General features: G+C 43.5%; 1 pseudogene across 1 annotated transcript; it reads right to left on the reverse strand.

Moving 5' to 3' along the window:
- Positions 1-12,428: 12,428 nt before the first annotated feature.
- On the reverse strand, positions 12,429-14,447 carry LOC143627016 (cytochrome P450 Tp4149-like; annotated as a pseudogene). Its single transcript, XR_013152526.1, has 2 exons — positions 13,540-14,447; positions 12,429-13,057 (listed from the first exon to the last, which is right to left on the reverse strand). The product of XR_013152526.1 is annotated as a cytochrome P450 Tp4149-like (transcript).
- Positions 14,448-15,345: the final 898 nt, after the last annotated feature.

Here is a 15,345-nt window from a genome sequence, read left to right on the forward strand (position 1 = left end):
GGAACCCTGGTGGTGATGAGACCACTGTTCCGGAGGTTGAGACAGCTGTCACCTCCGGGCAGCCTAGCACAACGACGGTGACCGGCGTGAAGAGGCCGGCTCCATCGGGTTCGTCCCCGCCTATTCGCACCTTCAAGCTCAAGAGGACTCGTAAGTGTAAACTTTAACTTTAACTTCATATCTTTCTGCCATTATATTTAAATATGTTGTCTTCATGCAGGCGTGGATGCAACCGCATTCCAGGGTGGAGCGGGGAGGAGCACTTCTGGACCCATGATGGTAGGTTTGGTCAACCTACCTGAGGCGATGACCCAGGCGGCTGCGCCTGCTTCACGTGTGGGTTCAGTTGCTCGCTCGGTTGAGGCAACTGTTCCAACTGTGACGTCGTCTCCGCCGGCTGTCAGTGCCATATTCACTGATTCCTTCACTGAGCCGGCGGTGAGTTTTTCTGCAGGCTCTTCCGCAGCGGCGACCACGGTTGTGAGTTCACCTCCGGTGAGTTCACCTCTGTTGGTTCCTACGACGGCGGCTTCAACCGCGCCTCCGGCACCGGCGACCACCTCGCCCCCGGCTGGTTCAGCAGGTATGTTTGGGGTTGGGGCGTCTAGCCAATCTCTGCCTCCTTCCCATCTGCCTGACCTCTTGGATGGATATCCGTTAGGTTCGGGTGATGGGTTTGGCGGCTACAGGCCTGTCGTCGACCCTACAGGTGCGTAGGGTTATTTTGGCCTATTATGTTTTTTTTTATTATCATCTTTTCCTAACTGCGTTTTGTTCTTGCAGTGTCGGATTCGAATAAGGTGTTTGTTCCGCGGTGGAACATCCGCCGGGGAACCACCCTTCGGACGGCTGTGGACTGCGTCGAGTGGGCCCGCCACGCCGCCCCCCAGTGGTGCACTGGGAGAAGCTATGTCAAGCTACCAGGAGGGTAGGCTGACAAACGAGCTTCGAATTCTCCTTGCCCGGATGCAGCCGCGCGTCGAGCTGCTTTGTCGTGAAAACGACAAGTTAAAAGCAGCTCGTATCCAAGAAGTAGCTCAAGCGCGGGCTGTCCGGGAGGAGAACAGGAGGCTCTCCGCCATTGCTGCGGAGAAGGAGAAGGCCTTCAAGGCCCTTGAGGTTGAAGTTCAGGCCCGTCTCGAGGCCCGTTCCAAGGCTGCCCAAGCTGTTAACGAACAGCTTCGGTTAGCTAAGGAAACCGCTCGGAACGCAACTGAGAGGGCCACCAGGGCTGAAGCTGTTGCTGAGCCTCTACGCACCGAGAATGAGGAGCTCAAAGCCAAATTAGAGAGGCTCCAGCAGGCTCATGACGCCTTGGCCATGGAAGACGCCAAGAAGCTTCAAGAAATCTTGGACCAGAGGGGTATGCTTGACCATACTGAGCGTAAGCTAAAGGGCGTTGAAGAGGCTGCTGCTAAGGAAGTGTTGCTTGCCAACCTTAACAAAAGTGAAGCCGAACGCGCCCGTAACCAAGCTCAAGCTGCCCTCCAGGAGGCTCTGGTTACCAAGGAATGGCTTCTACGAGAAGCGTTGTCGCAGGTAAGCTTAGCTTCATAATGTCTTCACGCTTTTCTTTATACTTAGAAAAGGTTTTGATACTTGTATTTTTGTTTTGTAGGTTGTGCATCGGGTCTTCAAGGACACATCATATGACGATGCCATGAGCGCAGCCCTCAACGCTTCTCATGAGGATGGGGAAAGGCTGGCTTCCTGCTTGGTCTAGGGTTCGTTGAGAAGGGCATCCCGCATTCCAACTTCCCTTTATATGATGTGGATACTGAAGCTGCTTATGACCAAGCAGTGAACCAGTATGCTGCCTTCCCGCATCCAGTGGTGGAGAAGGTGAACGAAGTTGCTGCTGCTGATGATGAGGTAACCATTCTCAAGACCTTCCTTGAACCGCCACAGCCAACTGATGGTGCGGGTACAAGTGGGTTTGGAGGGAGTGGTCCTGAAGCTTGAACCTTTAAATCCCTTCCCACTGTTAGGATAGGTTTATGTTTTTGTATAGATTTACACTCTTGTAGGCGGGTAGATACCCGGCCATTCTTGTAATACTTGAATTTTTATGGAATGTAAATCTTTTGTGCGGGTAGGACCGTCACTCTTGCTTTATAAACGTTATACGACTTGCTCATGCATATTATAGTTTAATTTGGCACTTGTTTTGCCGCATAAACAATATATGATTCGCTTGTGCATACTTTAGTTTAACTCAGCAATTTCTTAAGTACTTTGAATAAGTTAACCTATCAACGTGGCAGATAATAGGTTAAAGTTTTGCTTCCTCTTTCGTGATTGTGCGGGTAAGACCGTCACTTGCACTTAGTAGGATGGCTAAACTTTACCTATATCTGACCTGCGTGGAGGTTTTCCTCATTTTTTCCTTGAAGATATTTTCTCAGTGTTCTGAATAAGTTAACCGTTCGACGCGCGGTTGTCAATAGGTTAAAGTTCAGTTTCCTCTATCATGATTTGTGCGGTTAGGCCTGGCACTTTCATTTAGTGGGATGACCGAACTTCACCTATGACTGACCTGCGTGAAGGTTTGCCGTTTTTTGTGTTTATGCGGGTTTTGCCGCCTTCCACACGCAACGATTTCTTCACACTTATTTATGCGGTGAAAACCGGCATATCAGTGTTTTGAATAAATTAACCGTTCGACGCGCGGTTGTCAATAAGTTAGTTTGGTGTCCTCTATCATGATTTGTGAGGTTAGGACCAGCACTTTCATTTAGTAGGATGATCAAACTTTACCTATGACTGACCTGCGTGAAGGTTTGCCGTTTTTTGTGTTTATGCGGGTTTTGCCGCCTTCCACACGCAACGACTTGTTTTCCCACTTATGTATGCGGTGAAGACCGGCATATCAGTGTGTAAAGTTCATTAAGTATAAATGTAAGACCATCAGCGTCAATGTGATAAGGAGAATCATTTCCATTAGAAGTGGCTCTAGGCCTTTTCTTTTACAAGTTTGGAATTGATCTACATGCAGACTGTGTAATTGAGCTCCCTTCCATGTTCTTGGGAGTGTCATCGAGCCTTTCGAGCCGATATGCACTTGGTTCGGAATCTCGTTGTTTACGCAGTATGTAGTCTCCGACATTGAAGCTGCAGTTTTTTCGTGTTTTCCCCAACTGGGGTTCTACACGCATTAGCCTGCTCAGCGTTCATTACGCCACGAGGTGCGTGAGCGTCCCATCTCTGACAAATGCTTCGACGATGTCCTTCAAGTCTACGCATTCTTCGGTGTTGTGGCATCTTGTCCTGTGGAAGTCACAGAATTTGCTCTGATCAGCGTTGTGACGCTCTCGGATTATTGGAGCCTTTGGCTATGGGAGTCTCTCGGTGTCGAATATCTCGGTGACGCTTTTGGTGAGTGGCGTCCATCTGGAGTTCCGGTTTGACGACGGCATGTTATCCTTTCCGCCTAACCGAGGGTGCGAGCCGGATGAGGTGTCAAAGTTTACCCTTGACTGCCAAATGCCTAGCTTCCTCTTTTTGTTTAGTCGGGCGGTAAGGACATTGTTTTCTCTTGTTTTCTGGGTGTAGAGGTTTGTGCTCTGGGGAAGATCTCTACCCAGTTGCTTTTCCCTTTCCGCGAAGCGTTTAGCTGCTGTCATGATGGCATCCCATGTGGATGGCATGCCATCTTTACCCGTTAAGGTGCGGATAAGCTCTGGGTCTTTTGTGCCCTGGATGAAAGCAGCGCGAACAAGATCTTCGCTAATATTACCCAGACTTAGCTTCTTTGAGTTGAAGCGAGTGATGAAGTCTAGCAAAGATTCATCTTCCTCTCGAATGCAATTGAGGATTGTCCATTGCTCTTCGGTATACTTTCTTTGTTGGCTGAAGTGTTGGCTAAACTTCTGTTGGAAGTCTGCCCAATCATAGATGTGGTGGACCGGTAGACGGTCAAACCACGCTCTAGCCGCTCCAACTAGCGTCATCTGGAACATATAACACCACGTGGGTTCCGTCCAATTGCTGACGGTTGCCCCCGCTATGAATCTGTTCAAATGATCGTCTGGGTCGGATATACCATCATAAGTGCCGATGTTGGGCATCTGCTTGGCACTCTTCGGGGCGATTGCTTCCGCAATGTCCCTTGCAAACTTGGACGTTCCCGCATTTGCAACAGTTGGTCTAAAAGCTTTGGAGAAGTCACGTGGGTTTCTACCCGCGTTTTTTGGTTTGAAAGTTTCTCCCAAATTCCTTCTCGGTTGGAAGTCCGTGTCCTTACGCTTCCCTTTCGCCCTATGGCGAGGGTTTACGTCGGTGTCGGATTCCTCCGAATCATCGTCCAAGTACTCGCACTCATTGCTCATGTTGAGCTGTTGTCGAGTGAGCGTAAGCGTTCATCCAACTCAGCCTGGAATTCCCTTTGACGTTTTTCCGCCCACGCTTTAACTTGTTCAAGTGTTTGGCGGGGGGGCCTCGTCTGTTGTCTTTCCACCTGGGTATCAATGAATCCCAGGGGAGGATTGTTTACTGCACTTGCCCCGGCTCGGGTAACCGGGGTAGTGTTCGTAAAATTTACTGCACTTGCCCCGGCTTGGGTAACCGGGGTAGTGTTCGTAAAATGTGTGTATTCGCCGGTGTTCCCCCCAGTAGCTGGGGTTGTGGTTACCGGGGTTTCTTGGTTACTCCCTGGCCTGGGGACCTGAGTAACGTTAACCATCTTTTCGGAGGTTTTGAAAAAACTGAGAATTAGTTCTAGCTTTTATGCACGGATGGCGCCAATGAAGAAACACTAATTGACCCCGGGCAGATTACGGATAATCTGGGGGTTAAATAGATGTTTCCCACGAGGGGTTATGTCCGGCAAAGATGGTTCTTCTGGTGACCTGCAAAACAGACACCGTGAGCTCGTCACTTAGAAGGGGGGTACCTCCTTGTGACCACCCTCCGGCGTGAGAATCAGACTAGATTGCTCTTGAATATAAGTGTATATTAAGAGATTGCTAGAAAAGATAAGATGTGATAAGGTAATGTAATCTGTCTATACCATTCCAAGGTGTTGGAGTATTTATAGCCGAAGGTAGGTTTCCAAGCAGGTACAGCCGGCTGAATAGTATTCCTGTTCTGCCAACTGTGGGCTACGCACGTGCCATGCTGGTGGTTGGTGGGTAGGCAGCGGCTGATAGTGACCAGGCCGGCTGTGTACTATTCCTGTTCCACCAACTGCAGGCTATGCACGTCCTCCGACAGGTTGGTGAGTAGGCAGCGGCTGATAGTGACATACAGTACAAGAGCGTGCTGCTCGTCATACTGTTGTCAGTGAGCTGTCGTATCTTTGGTCAGATCTTTTGTCCATACCTCGTCAGGTACAGTACAAAAGATCCTCCAGTATCGTACGGACTGGCTCATTTGTGCGGGAGTGTTCCCGGCTTTGTGCGGGAGTGTTCCTGGCTTGCTCACTCCTTCTTCAGGTAACATTACTGAATTATTTAAGAGTTAAGTGCCTTGTGCGTGTAGCCTTGCTGCGCGGGTAGCCTTCCCTGATGGCTAGTATCCGCTGCTGCGGGAACAGGCGGAGTACGTCGACCATTGGGAGGCTTTTCCTGCGGGAACAGCTTGCGTACTGCGCGTAAGGACGTCACGTCTCTGAGCATGGTGGATCCTGCGGATCCAGTTGGTTTCTGCGCAGACGTCTCTTCAAGGTGAGTTGCGAGTTTAGCCTTTGCGCAGACGTCCCTGTTGAAGGTGAGTCTTGCGGGTTCAACTGTGCAGACGTCCCTCTTTGAGGTGAGTCTTGCGGGTCCAACTGGGCTCTGCTGGGACCTACCTCTTCAAGTACAAACATAAAAAGAGAGAACACTCTAATTTTTGTGTGCTGTTCCCATTCATCTTTTGAAGTCATCATCTTATCTTACTAGATATAGCTATGACGTTAAATATAAAACGTGTAAGAAAAGGTCAGCTTTAAACCGACAACACGAGGGCCCAGTTCCTATAACTTACTAACATGCGCATGGTACACATTTACTTACTAGAAATAAATATATCGTACCAGTTTATTCATTTCTTAATCACTGTCGACTAGAGAGAGAAAAAGAATCATAATAATATTATAATAATATATATAAAAAGTGTGTTTGATTTGATTTTTATCACAACTAAAGAATTCTTATTATGTGGACGTATATGTATGTACATATACGGACGCATATGGTATGTATATATATAGTGTGTATGTTTTGTTTTGAACTATTGGATTGTAATTGTGAGATAATAAATTTTGTTTCTTCATTTTCACATCCTTATCGTTCTTTCATGTTAACATGGTATCAGAGCAAGGTTTATTGCTCTTCGATTTTATTCTCATTCATCCGTGTTTTGATTGATTTCTTCAATTCGCTATCCGTTTGTCTGTATTCATTTGTATTCTCATATGTTCGTCTCATGAATTTGTTAGTTCGTACGCATTCGTTCTGTTCATTCGTGTTTTGATCATGATGATTCGTATTTCGATCTGTTATCTGTCTTTGTTTGTATCCGTATAAGTCTCTATAGACTTATACGTTGATTTGTTCCTCATATTAAGACTTATACCCTGTTATTTTGTTCCTTTTATACGTCCGTATAAGTCTTACATAGACTTATACGTTCGTATTCTTATACGTTGGTTCTTTTTCGTATAACTAGTTTTCTCCGTATAAGTCTTTATAGACTTATACGCTCTCACTCTGTGACCTGTGGCTGATACGAACACTTCAGCTTCTTTAAACATCACCATTGATTCTTCAAATCCACTCTATCTTCATCCATCAGATCATCCTGGTATGATTCTAGTATCAAAAATTTTTGATGGAACCGGGCTTGGAGCTTGGAAGAGAGCTATGACCATTGCACTCTCAGCTAAAAATAAGCTTTGCTTCGTTAATAATACCTTGGTCATGCCAAGCGATGAACAACAATTGGCTGTTTGGAAAAGATGCAACGATATGGTTATCTCGTGGATTCTCAATACTCTGTTACAAAAATAAAGAATAATAATGCAATTAGTTAATTGTTGAGGGACTTGGTCGTTATTAATATAACCCCAGGGGCATTTTTGTTATTTTAGTTGTTTTCCTTTGTTTACATTTAGGTGTTTATACCACAGGAGATATTATGAAATAAAATTGAAAATTCCCAAATCTCTCTCTCGATCTCTTTCTTCTTAGTTTCCCTCCATTTCCAATCTTAATCCTAACAGTGGTATCAGAGCAACGATCCTTGATCGGAGCTCAACCACAATTGATTCTATGACGACAACTCGAAATCAGGATATCGAGAAATCGTTGAAGGATCATGACAAAGCTATTGCAACAATCAATTCCGTGCTCGAGACTCTCGTTAAACAGCAACAAGAGATGTTAACAAGTTTGAACACTCTCGCCTCCAATCGATCAGGTCCTTCTAGTTTCAATTCTCAGTCATCTCGTACCGACGCGCCACATGATTCAGATTCAAGAAATTCATTCCAATCTACTCGAATAGGTAAACTTGATTTCCCTAAGTTTGACGAAACAGATATAGAAGGCTGGATCTATAAGTGCGAGCACTTTTTCAGCTTAGATGAGACTCCAGAAACATCGAAATTAAGGTGTGCGGTCATTAATTTGGAAGGAGACGCGTTACAATGGCATCAAGACTACATGAGAACTAGAAGATTAACTGTGGCAGAGCTGCCATGGCCAGATTATGTGCGATTATGTGCGGGCGATTACAAATCGATTCTCATATGTCAATTTTGAGGATGCTCTGGAAGAGTTAGCGTCCATAACTCATTCAGGTGAGTTGAGTGACTACTGTAATTCCTTCGATTGTTTGTTAAACAAGGTGAGCATCACCAGGCAGGCACAGGCGGTAAGCTTATTCCTTAAAGGATTAAAAGAGGAGGTTAAAGGACCAGTGAAAATGTTCAAACCGATGACACTGCACCATGCATATGCATTGGCCAGAACTCAAAATATAAATAATGCTAGGTTATTGAAGCAGCTATCACTCAATTCTGCAAATTACAGGGGCTCCACTTCCTATTCCAAAACTTATACTGAACCTGCTAAGGTATTACCTCCTAGTAATGCATATAAGCTTCCCTTATTACCTGCTCCACATGTTAAAAAAGCATTGCCAGCACCTGTTTCACTTAATTCAGCACATGTTAATTCTAGGAGATTAACCAGTAAAGAATTAGAAATAAAAAGGTCAAAGGGAGAATGCTTTTGGTGTCCAGAGAAATTTGTTCCTGGTCATAAGTGTACACGTAATTAGTTGTATATAATAGAATTTGAAGATGATGAAGAGGTTTCCATTATGAAAGAGGATGAGCATGAACCTGTTTTATCTCTCCATGCTCTATTTGGTTTACATTCTTATGCCACAATGAAGGTGCAAGGTATAGTGGGTACTAGACAACTGCATATTCTGATTGATTCAGGGTTTACTCACAATTTTGTGGACATTAAGCTGGCTAAGCGGTTACAGTGTGTACTCAAGGAGGTTAAACAGTTAACTATTAGTGTTGCTGATGGGAAGCAATTGGTTTGTAATCAGGTTTGTCATGAATTTCAGTGGCTATAACTTCAAATTGATCTTATCGACCAAATCAAATCCGCTCAAATTCAAGCGATCAACGAAAACCAAATTTCCGACGAAAAACGTAACGGCACCATTGACTCGCTAGTCAAAGGTGACGATGGTATCCTTAGAATGGGAAAAAGGATTTGGGTACCAATCGTTGGAGGATTGCGTGAGAAGATCTTAAACGAAGCCCATAAGTCCAAATATACGATGCATCCCGGAAGCGACAAAATGTACCAAAATCTTAAAGCAAATTATTGGTCGAACGGAATGAAAAAGGATTTCGCTTCGCATGTTGCGAAATGTCTCACTTGTTTAAAAGTCAAGGCTGAACACCAAAAGCCTTCGGGATTGCTTCAGCAACCCGAACTTCCCGTATGGAAGTAGGAGTTGATTACTATGGATTTTATTACCAAACTCCCGAAAACGACTGGACAACACAATGCAATATGGGTGATTGTGGATCGTCTAACTAAGTCCGCACATTTCATACCTATTAATGAGTCGTATTCAATGGATAGATTAGCGCGTATATATGTAAACAACATCGTTGCTTTGCATGGAGTACCTCTATCTATAATCTCCGACAGAGACAGTCGTTTTACGTTCCAACAAGCACTCGACACAAAGCTAAACCTTAGCACCGCCTATCATCCACAAACCGATGGGCAAAGCAAAAGGACAATCCAAACGTTGGAAGATATGCTTCGCGCATGTGTGATAGACTTAGGAGGAAGTTGGGACGACCACTTACCACTAATGGAATTTTCGTATAACAATAGTTATCACACGAGCATTCAAACCGCACCATTTGAGGCGTTATATGGTCGAAAGTGTAGAACGCCCGTGTGTTGGTCTGAAAACCGGAGATAGTCAATTATCTGGACCCGAAATAGTCCAAGAAACCACCGACAAAGTTATTCAAATCCGAGAACGACTTAAGACGGCACGTGATCTCTAAAAGAGTTACGCCGACGTCCGTCGTAAGTCGTTAGAGTTTAATATTGGTGATAGAGTTCTTTTGAAAGTCTCGCCATGGAAAGGCATAGTCCGCTTTGGCAAGAAAGGGAAACTAAGTCCTCGATTCGTTGGACCCTTTGAGGCACTCGAACGAATTGGTACCGTCACATACCGGTTGCGACTACCCGAGGAAATGCAAGGGACACACGACGTATTCCATGTTTCGAATCTACATAAGTGTTTAGCCGACGAATCTCTTTCGATGCCACTAAAAGATGTGGAAATTAACGAGAACTTAAAATTCATTGAAAGACCAATTCAAATTGAAGATTCGAAAACAAAGAAACTTAAAAGACAAACTTTGAAAATCGTGAAAGTGAAATGGGATTACCGACGAGGACCCGAGTATACTTGGGAACTCGAGTCCGAAATGAGAAAGAAATACCCCCACTTATTCTCGTAAGCAATCTCGAGGACGAGATTTTTTTCAAGGTGGGGAGGATGTAACATCACGTAAATTTCGGGCCAAAAATGTCACATTTCCAAAGTCAATGGACCAATTCTGCCAATTACCAAACTCTAGGGACTAAAATGAAAAATCTGTTTTCTTGACCCATCGCGCTACGCGACAGGTCAAGAGAGACACCCATCTCGTATCGTGATGGGGTGTCTGAAAGATTGTGACATGTGTGCCACGTGGCACACGGTGGCAACGGTTGCCGCCACGTGGCAACACGTCCGCCACGTGTCGCCACGTGGACTCGGAGCCTGCCACGTGTCAACACTTGGCAGGTCTACGGTCTGACACAGCAGGCCTATATCGCGATACGCGATAGGCCTGCCAAGTGACTCATCGCGTATCGCGATGGGGACCAAAATTTGGCTATAAATAGGCAGCCACGGGTTTGAACCATTCACACCTCAAAATCACACACATTACTCTCTCACTACACTCTCTCTAAACTTCGTAAAGTGTGCCATCAACCTACCTCGATAAACGTATCCCGAAACCTCGAAATACGTGCCATCAATCTGTCTCGATAAACGTGCCCTGAAATCTCGACATACGTGCCATCCCCCGACGATATCACAAACAAGAAGGAGGTGTTGTCCCGACATCCCGAAGATTATCTCGAAGTGCATGCCAAGAGTTTTGGTGTCTCGATAAGCGTGTCAAAGGTTGATCAAGCGTGTATTGATAAGAAGGATAGAGTCGAAGTGCTGCCCAAGTGAGAAGGGAATATTAAGCCAATCAAGGTAGGCATAATGCCCGACCAAAATAATAATAAAATATTGAAAGGGCTTAATACCCTAAGTCGAAATTATTCTCGATAAACAAAGAAATAGATAACAAAGAAAATAAAGAAAGAAATATATATATATATATATATATATATATGAGTATATATATGTATACGAATATTCTTTGTTATAAAATATATTATTTAAGTATAATGAGAATACTTAAATAATAAAGAAAAGAATACGTTTCTTAAAGAAGAAGAGACGTCGGGTTTTATAAACTAAAGGTTTATAAATTACTATTAAAACTAAAGGTTTTAAAGTAAAAAGAGATTATGAACTAAAGGTTCATCGAGATAAATAAGACTAAAGGTCTTAAGCCGGATCGTGCATCCGACTAACAAAAGTTATACTCGTACTATAAGTGCGAGATAGCAAGAGAAGAATTCATGGACGGTGTTGGAAACCGATCCCTATCAAAAGGTGAATACGCCCCACTTTTATAAACTTGTTTTCAAACAAAACAAACGTGTTATGTGTAAAACTTTACATGAGGCTACGTGTCTCTAAAAACATTGTAAATAAGAGTATAAGCGTAGCCCTCAGGCTGTGGTATACGTTTGTCTGGATCCTTACATATGTGGTATGCGGTGGGCACATCGCACCACGCCTGGTCACGACCTCTAGCCACGATGGGCCGAACCAAAGTATGTTCGAGTGAGAATGACCTTGTATATATTTATGGTACCTAAGTTATGTCGAGACGCTGTGGTGTCTTGCTGAGGTGACCTAGTGTAGAGACTCGAATTTATGATGATTGTTTAACTTGATTATTCCTAAGCCAAGATGGGCCGAGGATTACGTGGTCTCGAGGGGTAATTAAGTAAAGAAAATATTTTAGCGTCGGCATATTCACCAGCATTCGTTGCTGACGTATTTTAATAACATTTTGCAGGTAACCAAGACTAGAGCTTGAAAGACGAAGAAGCTAAAGAATCTGATGGCTCGGATAATTTTGTGTAAATATTAAAATATGGTGGTTTTGTTAAACTTATAAAACAAGTAAAACTAAATGAGACTTTCGTCTCGTCTTTTGTATTGTAAATATTTATAAATATGATCCTTATGTTTTTATAAAGTCTTCCGCATTAACCCGCCACTCTGATTTATTTACAAATGTGGTACCAACTATGGTTTATACTCCTAGGCCTAGATTGGGGGTGCGACACTACATGACACATATGCAATACATACGTTTGCATGACTCTGACCACAACATTCATGTAATGGCAATATTAGAGATGACTCTCAATATTCTGGTACTTCATTCAAATGAAAAACAAAGCTATTTATCATAGTTGTTACATACTTCAAAAAAACTTACTCATAAAGTTAACTCCTACCCATGATCGCCTACAAACCAGGACAATCATGTAGACCAAAACAAACCCTAACAAAAACCAAATGAAACTGACTCAACGTGTGCATGCACATGATCACATGCTGACCCAACAAGTACGTGGGCTGAAGCCCATTATTCTTACTGGACTAACTCAAAAGTAAATACTAAACTGACCCAAACAGACAAACCCATTACAATTCAAACGTTCATTCAATACCAGCATTCGCCTGACGCTGACCTTAGCATTCCAAGGTCATGATAATCTTTGAGCTATAACCGAGGGCTCACCAAGACGTGTAGTGAGTGTTTCTTGTTGACTGTACTACCAAATGCCTCAGTCATGTCCAAATCCTCATTTCTTATTCCATTTGGCAACGCCATATCGAACTTGTAAACAATATTCGCTATGGCAAGCTCGATAACGGGTATACTAAACTGAATGCCCAGGCATGATCTTCGCCCAGCACCGAATGGAATCCATTCATACTGTAACCCATGATGGGTAAATGAATTATTGTTCAAGAACCTCTCAGGCCTAAACTCATTTGGTTCTTCCCACGAGGCAGGATCCCTTCCGATCGCCCAAGCATTGATTATCACCTGTGTGCCTGTCGCAACATCATATCCCATTAGTTTTACGTCTTGCGTTGTTTCTCGGGGAAGGAGAAGTGGGAATGGAGTATGCAATCGCAAAGACTCTTTTATGACAAGTTTAAGATATGACATTCTTTCCAAATCTTCCTCGGATATCATGGGTTTTCCTTGTCCCACTTTTGTTACTTCCTCTTGAAGCTTTTTCATTGCTCTTGGGGTTTTTATTAGCTCACTCATTGTCCACTCTAGACTTGTTTTTATAGTTTCAGTTCCAGCTGCAAACGCCTCCTGTAATATAATATTCTTTAGTGGGATTAAGTTTATTATTTCTATTATGATATATATAGGGTTTGGATCAAATACAATAGAAATTAACGTGCTAAACGTGAGAATCAAGTAGAGTAATTATATATACAAGTAGAGTAATTATGTAAGTATTCTATGATAATTACTCTACGATGTAATTACGTAATTACTCTACTTGTATATATAATTACTCTACTTCATTCTCACGTTTAGTACGTTAATTTCATTTGTACGTTAACCTTCTCTTATATATATATAAGACCAAACCAAATTGAAACACATGCATGTATCTTCAGTAAATTAGAAATATATACAAATCAAAGTACTTGAGCCCAAGTAAATTATATATCTCTTAATTTGGGTTTGTCCTTGGAATATATGAATTATAGTTGTTAGTAAGTAAATTACGAATTCGTGTTTATCGAATAAAAGAAAAGTATATGTGGAAGATGAAGAAATGATACCAAGATTAGAGCTTTAATGGAATCTCTATGAAGCAGGGTGGTTGTGTTATCTTTTTGGAGATCAAGTAAGATGTCAACGAAGTCTTCCGCGGCTTCATCGCTTCTAGCACCTCCCTTTGTTCCTTGCTTATATGGTCTTCAATAACTCCTTCAAGAAGCTCATTAAATTCATTCGCTATTTTTTCCGCTCTTCCAATAGAACCAATGACTTGATCTACCCATGATAGCCATGGAATATAACTACCAATACAAAACATATTAAGCATACTCATGAACCTTTCAACTAAATGTGTCTGATCTAGTCCATCAAATTTCCTTCCTAGGGCAACCCTACATATTATGTTATTTGTTAGTGAAATAAACACGGACCCCATATCAATGGCAGTCCCACAACTTTGATCTTCAAGCACCCGAATCATATGACGTATCTCGTTTTCTCTCACCTTTTGGTTGTCTTGACTCGTGCATTACTTAGAAGCTTTAGTACTACAATGCTCTTTAACCGCCTCCAAGATTCCCCATAAGGAGCAAATGCTATGCCATTAGAACCAAAGACAAGTATGTTGGACATGGGTTTTCATTATCTCTCGGGCTACTTTAGCAGAGGATGCTACGAGTGTAGGGGTGCTACCAAGCTGAAGGAGCATTATCGGTCCGTATTTTTGGGACAATAACCGAAGGTTGTGATTAGGGTTTGAGCCAACTTGGTGGAAGTTTCCAATTATTGGAAGCTTTGGGGGACATGGTGGTATGTTTTTCCTATTCTTGGTATCAAATGAAATGCTTTTGACAGAAATAAAAATCACTAAAATGATGCATGGAAACAAAGTGAGGACAAGAGTTTGCGGTGAGGATGAAAATATATCCATGCTAGCAAATTTATTCACTTGTTGTCCCCTAATGACTCATGCATATATATATATATATATATATATATATATATATATATATAGAGGGGTGGATCAATTGTATGAAATTCCATGAGGGATAATGAAGAGGTAGGTCCCAGCAGAGCCCAGTTGGACCCGCAAGACTCACCTCAAAGAGGGAAGCCTGCGTAGTTGAACCCGCAAGACTCACCTTCAACAGGGACGTCTGCGCAAAGGCTAAACTCGCAGAACTCACCTTTAAGAGGGACGTCTGCGCAGAAACCAACTGGATCCGCAGGACCCACCATGCTCAGAGACGTGACGTCCTTACGCGCAGTACGCAAGCTGTTCCCGCAGGAAAAGCCTCCCAATGGTGAAGTACCCCGCCTGTTCCCGCAGCTGCGGATACAAGCCATCAGGGAAGGCTACCCGCGCAGCAAGGCTACACGCACAGGGCACTTAACTCTTAAATAATTCAGTAGTCACCTGAAGAAGGAGTGAGCAAGCCGGGAACACTCCCGCACAAAGCCGGGAAAACTCCCGCCCAAATGAGCCAGTCCGTACGATACTGGAGGATCTTTTGTACTGTACCTGACGAGGTATGGACAAAAGATCTGACCAAGGATACGACAGCTCACTGACAACAGTATGACGAGCAGCACGCTCTTGTACTGTATGTCACTATTAGCCGCTGCCTACTCACCAACCTGTCGGAGGACGTGCATGGCCTGCAGTTGGTGGAACAGGAATAGTACACAGCCGGCCTGGTCACTATCAGCCGCTGTCTACCCACCAACCACCAGCATGGCATGTGCGTAGCCCACAGTTGGCAGAACAGGAACACTATTCAGCCGGCTGTACCTTCTTGGAAACCTACCTTCGGCTATAAATACTCCAACACCTTGGAATGGTATTATCTTATCTCATATCTCATATC

This window comes from Bidens hawaiensis, unplaced genomic scaffold, assembly GCF_021521415.1.
Source record: "Bidens hawaiensis isolate Kalapana, Puna unplaced genomic scaffold, B.hawaiensis_p1.1 tig00004595_1, whole genome shotgun sequence".
Lineage (NCBI taxonomy): Eukaryota > Viridiplantae > Streptophyta > Magnoliopsida > Asterales > Asteraceae > Bidens > Bidens hawaiensis.